Source organism: Dermochelys coriacea, chromosome 22, assembly GCF_009764565.3.
Source record: "Dermochelys coriacea isolate rDerCor1 chromosome 22, rDerCor1.pri.v4, whole genome shotgun sequence".
NCBI classification, from domain to species: Eukaryota; Metazoa; Chordata; order Testudines; family Dermochelyidae; genus Dermochelys; species Dermochelys coriacea.
Window position 1 is genome coordinate 17,741,417 of NC_050089.1, and position 8,259 is coordinate 17,749,675.

The window sequence follows — 8,259 nt, forward strand, 5'->3', positions numbered from 1 at the left end:
GGAGTTCCTGGCTCCCAGCCCCATGCTCAGATCACACTGCCTCTCTGTACCAAACACAGGACTATATACTCTGTGGGAACACATTGGTGCTGCTCCATTGACTTCACCAGAGCAGGGTCAATTTACACTAGCCAAGCATTTGGCCTTGTCCCTGGTCCTTGCACTTCATGAGGTCTTGGTCTATTTCACCATGAAATATCAATGCCATTGAGTTAAAAGTAAGATCTCCTTCACTAGCACAATGCCACCATCTTCTTGGCAAACACTCGTTAAGCCTTAAAGCACCTTCTGAGGTAGGTAAATATTATCCTGCCCCTTTTACCAATGGGGAAACTGAGGCATGGAGCAGTGATGGTTGGTGTCAAGGAATAGAACCCAAAAATCGTGATTCCCTCCCTACCCCATCGAATTCTCCCATCTCTTACAAAAATGCTGCCTGGAGAGGAACGTCCTACAGAATGGGCAGGAGAACAAACCCAGGTTTCCCACCCCCAGAAATTACCTGTCATATGCAAACAAAGCAGCTCGTTAATTAAACCCTGATCTCAGGGAAGCTACTTCCCTGCATTGCTAGCTCTGCAAGGAGCTGGAGGAGCAAATTTACCAGATAGCTGTCCTGTTCCATAGCCGCCACCAGGGCTGGAGTCCCGGGATCACGGTGCCACCAGCTCCATGGTTTTCTGGAAAGTGTCCGATCCAGAGACAGCTAGCAGTTCTGTGGGAATGAAACAGGAAGTCTATCCGTGCTCGTACCTGTGTGGTAACTGCCAGGGTAATTGACAGAGGAAAACCGGCCTGACCTGTCACTCAGCTCTGCTGGCTGTTTGTTTCCAATTACCCAGTAGGTAGTGTAAAAATATCTGCCTTTTACAATCCAGCCCATCAGCCAGTCCTGCCTGCTCCTGACAGCTGGGCAGGGGAGTCTTTGTACAGAGGCAACAGAAACTTGGTAGGAACCTGGCAGGGATCCTAGTTCTCACAACAGGGTTGGACGTATCTTTCTGGAAGAACAATTCCTGGACACCCCTAGCGAGTAGCCAGATGATCTGTTATGGGCAGTGACACTCAAAGCCTGGGGGACCCTCGGAGGTTTTGTTCCATTCAGAGATTGTCTGTTCAAGGCAAGTCTCACACTGAGTGGCTCGCAAATGTTCTCCCTGATCTCAGAGCTGCCCCAATCCTCCCCAGTCCTTAATTGCCTTCCCCTGAGATCAGCCCAGTTTCAAGTGAACTCCCAGGGGCATGAGGTCACACTCCTAAGGCTCCTACCTGGAGAGTCTGACTCAGAGGACACAAAGCAGGTGCTGTCATGTCACGCCTCTTCGCCCGATTGCTTATTGCCATCCTACACAGTAGCACAGACCAAGCTGAGGTTTCCAGTTGTGGGAATAGAATAGCTCTGGTTATTCTGTGCTGCCCACAATCCACAGGGGGCATGGGAAACAGAGTATAAATTAAAACATCCCTGAGACTTCTCTCAGTTACACCAGGGGTCTGAGTAGGCCTGCCCACTGCCCCAGAATATGGAAGACACAAACATGGCTCCTTCCCACACCTTTCATCCTGAGCTAAATGCAGGAGCAAATTGCAGAGGAGAATCAGGGTCCTTATCAAAGGACCCCTCCCTTTCCCGACCCACATTCCTCTGTCACTCCCAAAGCCACAGCTGCCACGAGCTGGGTGATTACAAGGAGGAGAAAACAGAACCTAATGGGTAGCTGTTACCTGTGAACCTTCCTGCTAGTTTAAACTTTCAATGACAGTATTTACTACCTTGGCTCCTGTGGAATGATGTGATGGTCCATTTTTGACAGAGGAACAAACCATGTCACTGGGCAATGTCCTATGACAGAAGCAGGAAGAACTGGGGTGACCAATCTCTGCTGCAACAGGACACTATGAGAGTGACCTCTCGACTCCACATGCCAATGGAGAGTTGTCCCCAGTCCCTCCCAGGGAGTAGTGGGCTGGCTGCGTTGCAAGGAGAAGAGTCGTTCCCATGTTGCTGCGTGATCTCAGCCCTCCTTTCAGGAGGTAGGGCGAATGCTGTATGGCTAGAGAAGGAAGCCAGCTAATGGCAGCACTTCAGACCCTTTCCTGACACTCAGTTGGCCAGATTCCCCCACGGCCTGCCCCTCCTGTAGTCACTTACAGCAGTGCAAAGTGTGGCTGGAATGCTCCTACTGGGGAATTTGGATTGGGTAGCATTTCACAGCCCTGTGTAAATGACGATAATGCAGAAGCAAGGGGTTGGAGACTCAGGCCCTCTGAGTCCCATGTTGTTCCGCCATTTCCATATGGTTCCTCCCTCCCATTCACATTGCAACCCTCTTTTCATCCAGCTCCCCATCCACACCAAATGCTCTCACTGGAAAGCCAAGGGTGGAGCCAGGGTGTCTGGAGTGTAGAGGAAAGCAGCAGTGGGTTTCTCCCTGCAGGGACTGGGATGAACATTCTCTTTGGTTTTGATCCTCCATATGTGGCTCATATGACTCTGCAAACTCAGTTACCCAACCTGGTTCCCTCTAGCCTCATGACTCAGCTGTACAGGAGTGGGAATTCCACATGATCTGAATGCCAATCCTGCAGTCATTTCAGCTACCGTAGGGGCTGGCCTCTGGTTTGCTCACAGGTTATACAGAACTTCCTGGTCCATGGTGCACAGCTGGGTTTGTGCTGATTCACAAGAACTCTAGAGCAGAGTTGAGCAGGGTCCCCCCCTCACCCAAATGTATATACAAAATGGCTTTTAGATCAAACAATTTCATGGGAAATTTTAATTTTGTTTGACGTTTTCTGTTTTTCCCTTGAGAAACTAGAAACCAAATATTTGTCAGTGAAAACTGTCAGTCTTCATTAAAAATTGCCACATTTCAGTTTTTGGAAACCGAAAATTTGATCAAAAACAGGTTTTGAAAATGGAAGAATGTGAGCTGGAAGTGACTTTTTAATTCCTAATTTGAAATCCCCCCCTCAAATGGCATTTTTTTTACCCAGCTCTTAGCTATAGTAGAGAAGCCCAGAACTTTGCCCATGACAGTCCCCCTGCATTCGGGCCACTGTCCAAACTCCCAGATGCCACTCCCTATGAAGGGTGCTGTGACGTGTGACCAGCATGCAGGTTTCCAAGCTAAGATGAACTGTAATTAGAACGAAACGCCTTGCATTGTCAGTTGGAAAGTGGGCTGAAAACACTTCCAGATCCGAAAGCTGCTTGCACAGGAATCAGTGATGCCACAAGCTGCAGGGCTGTGGAGATTCAGCTTCTCTGTGCACTGGATGGTTGAGGCTTCCTTCTGGACACTGATCCCAGACCAAGGGCAGCCCTTCTCAGTGCCTAGGGACTGAAGGAGAGGTCTGTGCTAACACCCTTTATCTCCCCACAGAATGTGATCAGTCTCTGGCCCTGGGAGGCTCTTCCACACAGCATCATGGTCCAGGTAAGTACCATTCGAGTCTCTGGGATCCCTTGGAATGGGGGCACTGTAAAGCATGCTGTTGCTATGGGAATATGGGCAGGCAGCCACAGGTGAATGCAGCAAATGGCTTGGTGATAACTAAGGCTACGATTTAGTTGCGGGTATTTTTAGTAAAAGTCATGGACAGGTCACAGGCCATCACTTTTTGGTTATTGCCTGTAACCTGTCCACGACTTTTACTAAAAATACCCCAACTAAATCTTAGGTGCTAGGGAGGGGAGCGGCGCTCCTGTGGATGCTGCTGTTCTCGGAGGGGAAGGTTTCTGGGGGACGCTGCTGCTCCTGGGGGGCCGGCGGCCCGGGGGGCTGCTGCTGCTCCCAGATCACTGCTCTGGGGCCCGGGATCAATTGTCTGGAGCCACCCAAGCAGGAGCTGGTGCGGTTGGCCCCGGGGCCACCCCAGCTGCTCAGGGGGCCTTGGGGTCAGCCACCTGGGCTGCTGCAGAAATCATGGAGGTCCTAGAAAGTCATGAAATCCATGACTTCCATGACCTCTGTGAAAGATTTGCAGCCTTAGAGATAGCCAAAGCCTTCAGCTTCTCTTCAGTGTGTTACTTGCCTCATGGGCAAGTAATTGCTTTTTAGGCTCCATTGCCATAGAGAGCAGCTATTGAGTATCCTCATTCAGAGAATGTTTCTCTGACTTCGCTGGAAGCCACACAATCACTTATTCGCTCTGTGATCGTATCAGCTCTGGCAAAAACTGGCGTGGACAGTCCTTGGAAGAGAGAGTACCGGGAAAGCTTAGGATATCTGAAGAAGGGGACTGGTGATTCAGTGTGTCTCTTTCCACTGAAAAGGAGTACTTGTGGCACCTTAGAGACACCTTAGAGAAATGCATCCGATGAAGGGAGCTGTAGCTCACGAAAGCTTATGCTCAAATAAATTTGTTAGTCTCTAAGGTGCCACAAGTACTCCTTTTCTTTTTGAGAATACAGACCAACACGGCTGCTACTCTGAAATCTTTCCACTGAGTCGGTGCTCAAGCAACCCTCACCAAGCTGTCTTATTCCAGGACGTAGACAATTCACTCCCATAAGACTCAGAACCAGACCTCTTGTTGTCACTGAAGGTCCCGTGGCACTTTCTGGAAGAGTTGTGGCGGTGAGCCAAGATTACCTGGCCAAATTCCACTCAGTAACTACATCCTGCATTTGCTCAACCCCTTCTGCAATTTCAGTTGCACCAAGTATACATCTTCACTTCCTGTCTTCTGCTGTTATGCAGCTCTGACCCAACAGGGTCCATGAGAGCCAAGATGTCCCTCACCTGCTGGGATCTGACCCAGGAGGACTTGCTTTCCTACATGTCCCCTCCATCAGTTTTTATGGTGCTGCTGCATTTGTCCCCTAAGTACAATCATTGGTAAGGCAGGTTTCCTGCTCTGAGTGGGGGAGGTGAACATCAAAGGAATTAACACCTACTCTCTACAGCCATTGTCTTTGGTTCCTGCAGCCAAAGAGTGATTGACCTTTCTAATTACTGTTTAGTACTTGTTTCAGAGTAGCAGCCGTGTTAGTCTGTATTCACAAAAAGAAAAGGAGTACTTGTGGCACCTTAGAGACTAAGATGTTTAGTACTTGTTAGACAGCAGCACAAGAACCACCAAACCCACAGCGAGATCTTTAACATTCAAAAATTAATACAGTTATCTTCCACGCCCTTGCCTGTTGCCATTTCACAGATGTCGAGAGATGCAGCAGATGGGGTGGGTTCTTTGGGGCACAGCAGGCTTTCCATCTGCCTAAATTCTTTCTGTGTTGTAACATAAAGAAAATAAAGATGAAATTCTCTTCTGCTTGTTCACTTATGGAAGGACTTTCCTAAATATTGACTTAAAGTGCAATAACTCTGCAAGCCATTATTATTAATAATGCGAATCAGGGCTGCTTGGGCCCTTTGCACACCCAGCCTCTAGCTGCAAGGCACAATTTCCTAATCTTTATTGCAGAAGGGACCATGATGACCATTCATCCCGACCTCTCTCACTGCATGGCTGGAGAACCTCTCCCCCCTCCCCCCCACTTCCCGCGTCATAGAATCAAAGAAGATTAGGGTTGGGAGAGACCCCAGGAGGTCATCTAGTCCTATCCCCTGGTCAAAGCAGGACCAACCCCAGTTAAATCATCCCAGACAGGGCTTAGTTAAGCCATTGCTCCTTGTTCTGTTATCTGCCACCATTGAGACCAGCCGAGCTCCATCCTCTTTGGAACCCCCCTTCAGGTAGTTGAAAGCTGCTGTCAAATCCCCCCTCACTCTTCTCTTCTGCAGACAAAATAACCCCAGTTCCCTCAGCCTCTCCTTGTAAGTCATGTGCCCCAGCCCCGTAATCATTTCCGTTGCCCACTGCTGGACTCTCTCCAATTTGTCCACATCCCTTCTGTAATGGGAGGGCCCGAAACTGGACGCAATACTCCACATGTGGCCTCAACAGTGCCAAATAGAGGGGAATAATCATGTCCCTCGATCTGCTGGCAACGCTCCTACTAATGCAGCCCAATATGCCGTTAGCCTTCTTGACAACAACGGCACACTGTTGACTCATATCCAGCTTCTTATCCACTGTAACCCCCAGGTCCTTTTCTGCAGAACTGCTGCTTAGCCAGTCAGTCCCCAGCCTGTAGCGGTGCATGGGATTCTTCCTTCCTAAGTACAGGACTCTGCACTTGTCCTTGTTGAACCTCATCAGATTTCTTTTGGCTCAATCCTCCAATTTGTCTAGGTCACTCTGGATCTTATCCCTCCCCCCAGTTTAGTATCATCCGCGAACTTGCTGAGAGTGTAATCCATCCCATCATCTAGATCATTAATGAAGATGTTGAACAAAACCAGTCCCAAGACAGACCCCTGGGGCACTCCGCTTGATACCGGCTACCAACTAGACATCAAGCCATTGATCCCAACAATCTAGCCAGCTTTCTATCCACCTTATAGTCCATTCATCCAATCCATACTTTTTCAACTTGCTGACAAGAATACTGTGGGAGACCATATCAAAAGGTTTGCTAAGGTCAAGGTATATCACGTCCCCCGCTTTCCCCATATCCATAGAGCCAGTTATCTCATCATAGAAGGGAATCAGGTTGGTCAGGCATGACTTACCCTTGGTGAATCCATGTTAACTGTTCCTGATCACCTTCCTCTCCTCCAAGTACTTCAAAATGGATTCCTTGAGGACCTGGTCCATGATTTTTCCAGGGACGGAGGTGAGGCTGACCAATCTGTAGTTCCCCAGATTCTCCTTCTTTCCTTTTTAATAGATGGGCACTATATTTGCCTTTTTCCAATCGTCCGGGACCTCCCCCGATTGCTACGAGTTTTCAAAGATAATGATCAATGGCTCTGCAATCACATCAGCCAACTCCCTCAGCATCCTCGGATGCATTAGATCCGGACCCATGGACTTGTGCATGTCCAACTTTTCTAGTCCTTAACCTGCTTCGGCCTTCCTGATTACACCCCTGCATGCTTGAGAAATATTTTTATACTCCTCCCTAGTCATATGTCTGATTTTCCACTTCTTGTAAGCTTCCTTTTTGTGTTTAAGCTCATCAAAGATTTCTCTGTTAAGCCAAGCAGGTCGCCTGCCATATTTGCTATTCTTCCTGCACATCGGGTAAGTTGTTCCAATGGTGAATTCTCCGCAGTGTGAAACATTTACACCTTTTTTCTAGTTTGAATTTGTTTAGTTCCAGCTTCCAGACAATGAATCTTGTTCTTCCTTTGGCTGCTTCACTGAACAGCTCTCCACCATCAGAGATCTTCTTCACACATAAAGAAAAGGAGTACTTGTGGCACCTTAGAGACGAACAAATTTATTAGAGCATAAGCTTTCGTGAGCTACAGCTCACTTCTAAGGTGCCACAAGTACTCCTTTTCTTTTTGCGAATACAGACTAACACGGCTGCTACTCTGAAACCTCTTCACACATAGGTACTTACAGGATACCTCACTGTGCAGCCAGGAGTCTGCTTCCCTGCTCGGGTAGACAGACACACCTCGCACTAGCTCTGCTTAAGTGAACACTCAAACTAGCAGTTAGTGGGGGTAGCACAGACAGCAGCTCAGGTAGGCCACACACCCCTTGGGTACATGCTTGGGCTGCTAGCCCAAGCCACTCCATGCTGCCCACAGCTACATGGCAATTTTTAACCTGATCACTTGCGCAGAGCTAGTGCATGTCTGTCTACCTGAGCCAGGGAAGCAGGCTCCCAGCTGCAGTGTAGACCGTACCCTGAGACCATGATCAAGTCACCTAAACATCTCTTGGCTCAGCTAACTAGCTGGAGCTTCAGAAGTCTCTCAATGATCATCTTTCTCCACTCACACGGCTTTGCCATGTCACCTGGGGTGAGGGAAGTGAGTCCTGTGGGGTGAGAGGGAACCCAGGGTCTGTGTCAGTTCTGAGGATGCATTTGTGGAGGGAGCAAGGGAAACAGTGCGGGGCAGATTCCTGTTCGGGGGGAGGGACTGGGGAGGCCACCCTGGTGCGTAATACAGGGGGATGAAGCTCCTCTTACTCAGGCACGCTGAAGTCAGCAGAACACAACTGGTTCTCCACATCATGTGGCACTAGGGCATGCACCGCTAGCATTTTACTCAGTACCTGGGGCCCCTGCAGCAGCAGCTCCTGACAACAGTGTATTGGCATCATAAATGGTGAAGGTGGAGGCCCAGGTAATGAACAGCTGCCTAAGTGGGAAGGAAATTAACACTAGCTCATTTCCAGCTCTCTTCTCATAAGTTGCTTGCCGTAGTGTCCTTTACTGGGGGTTTGTCA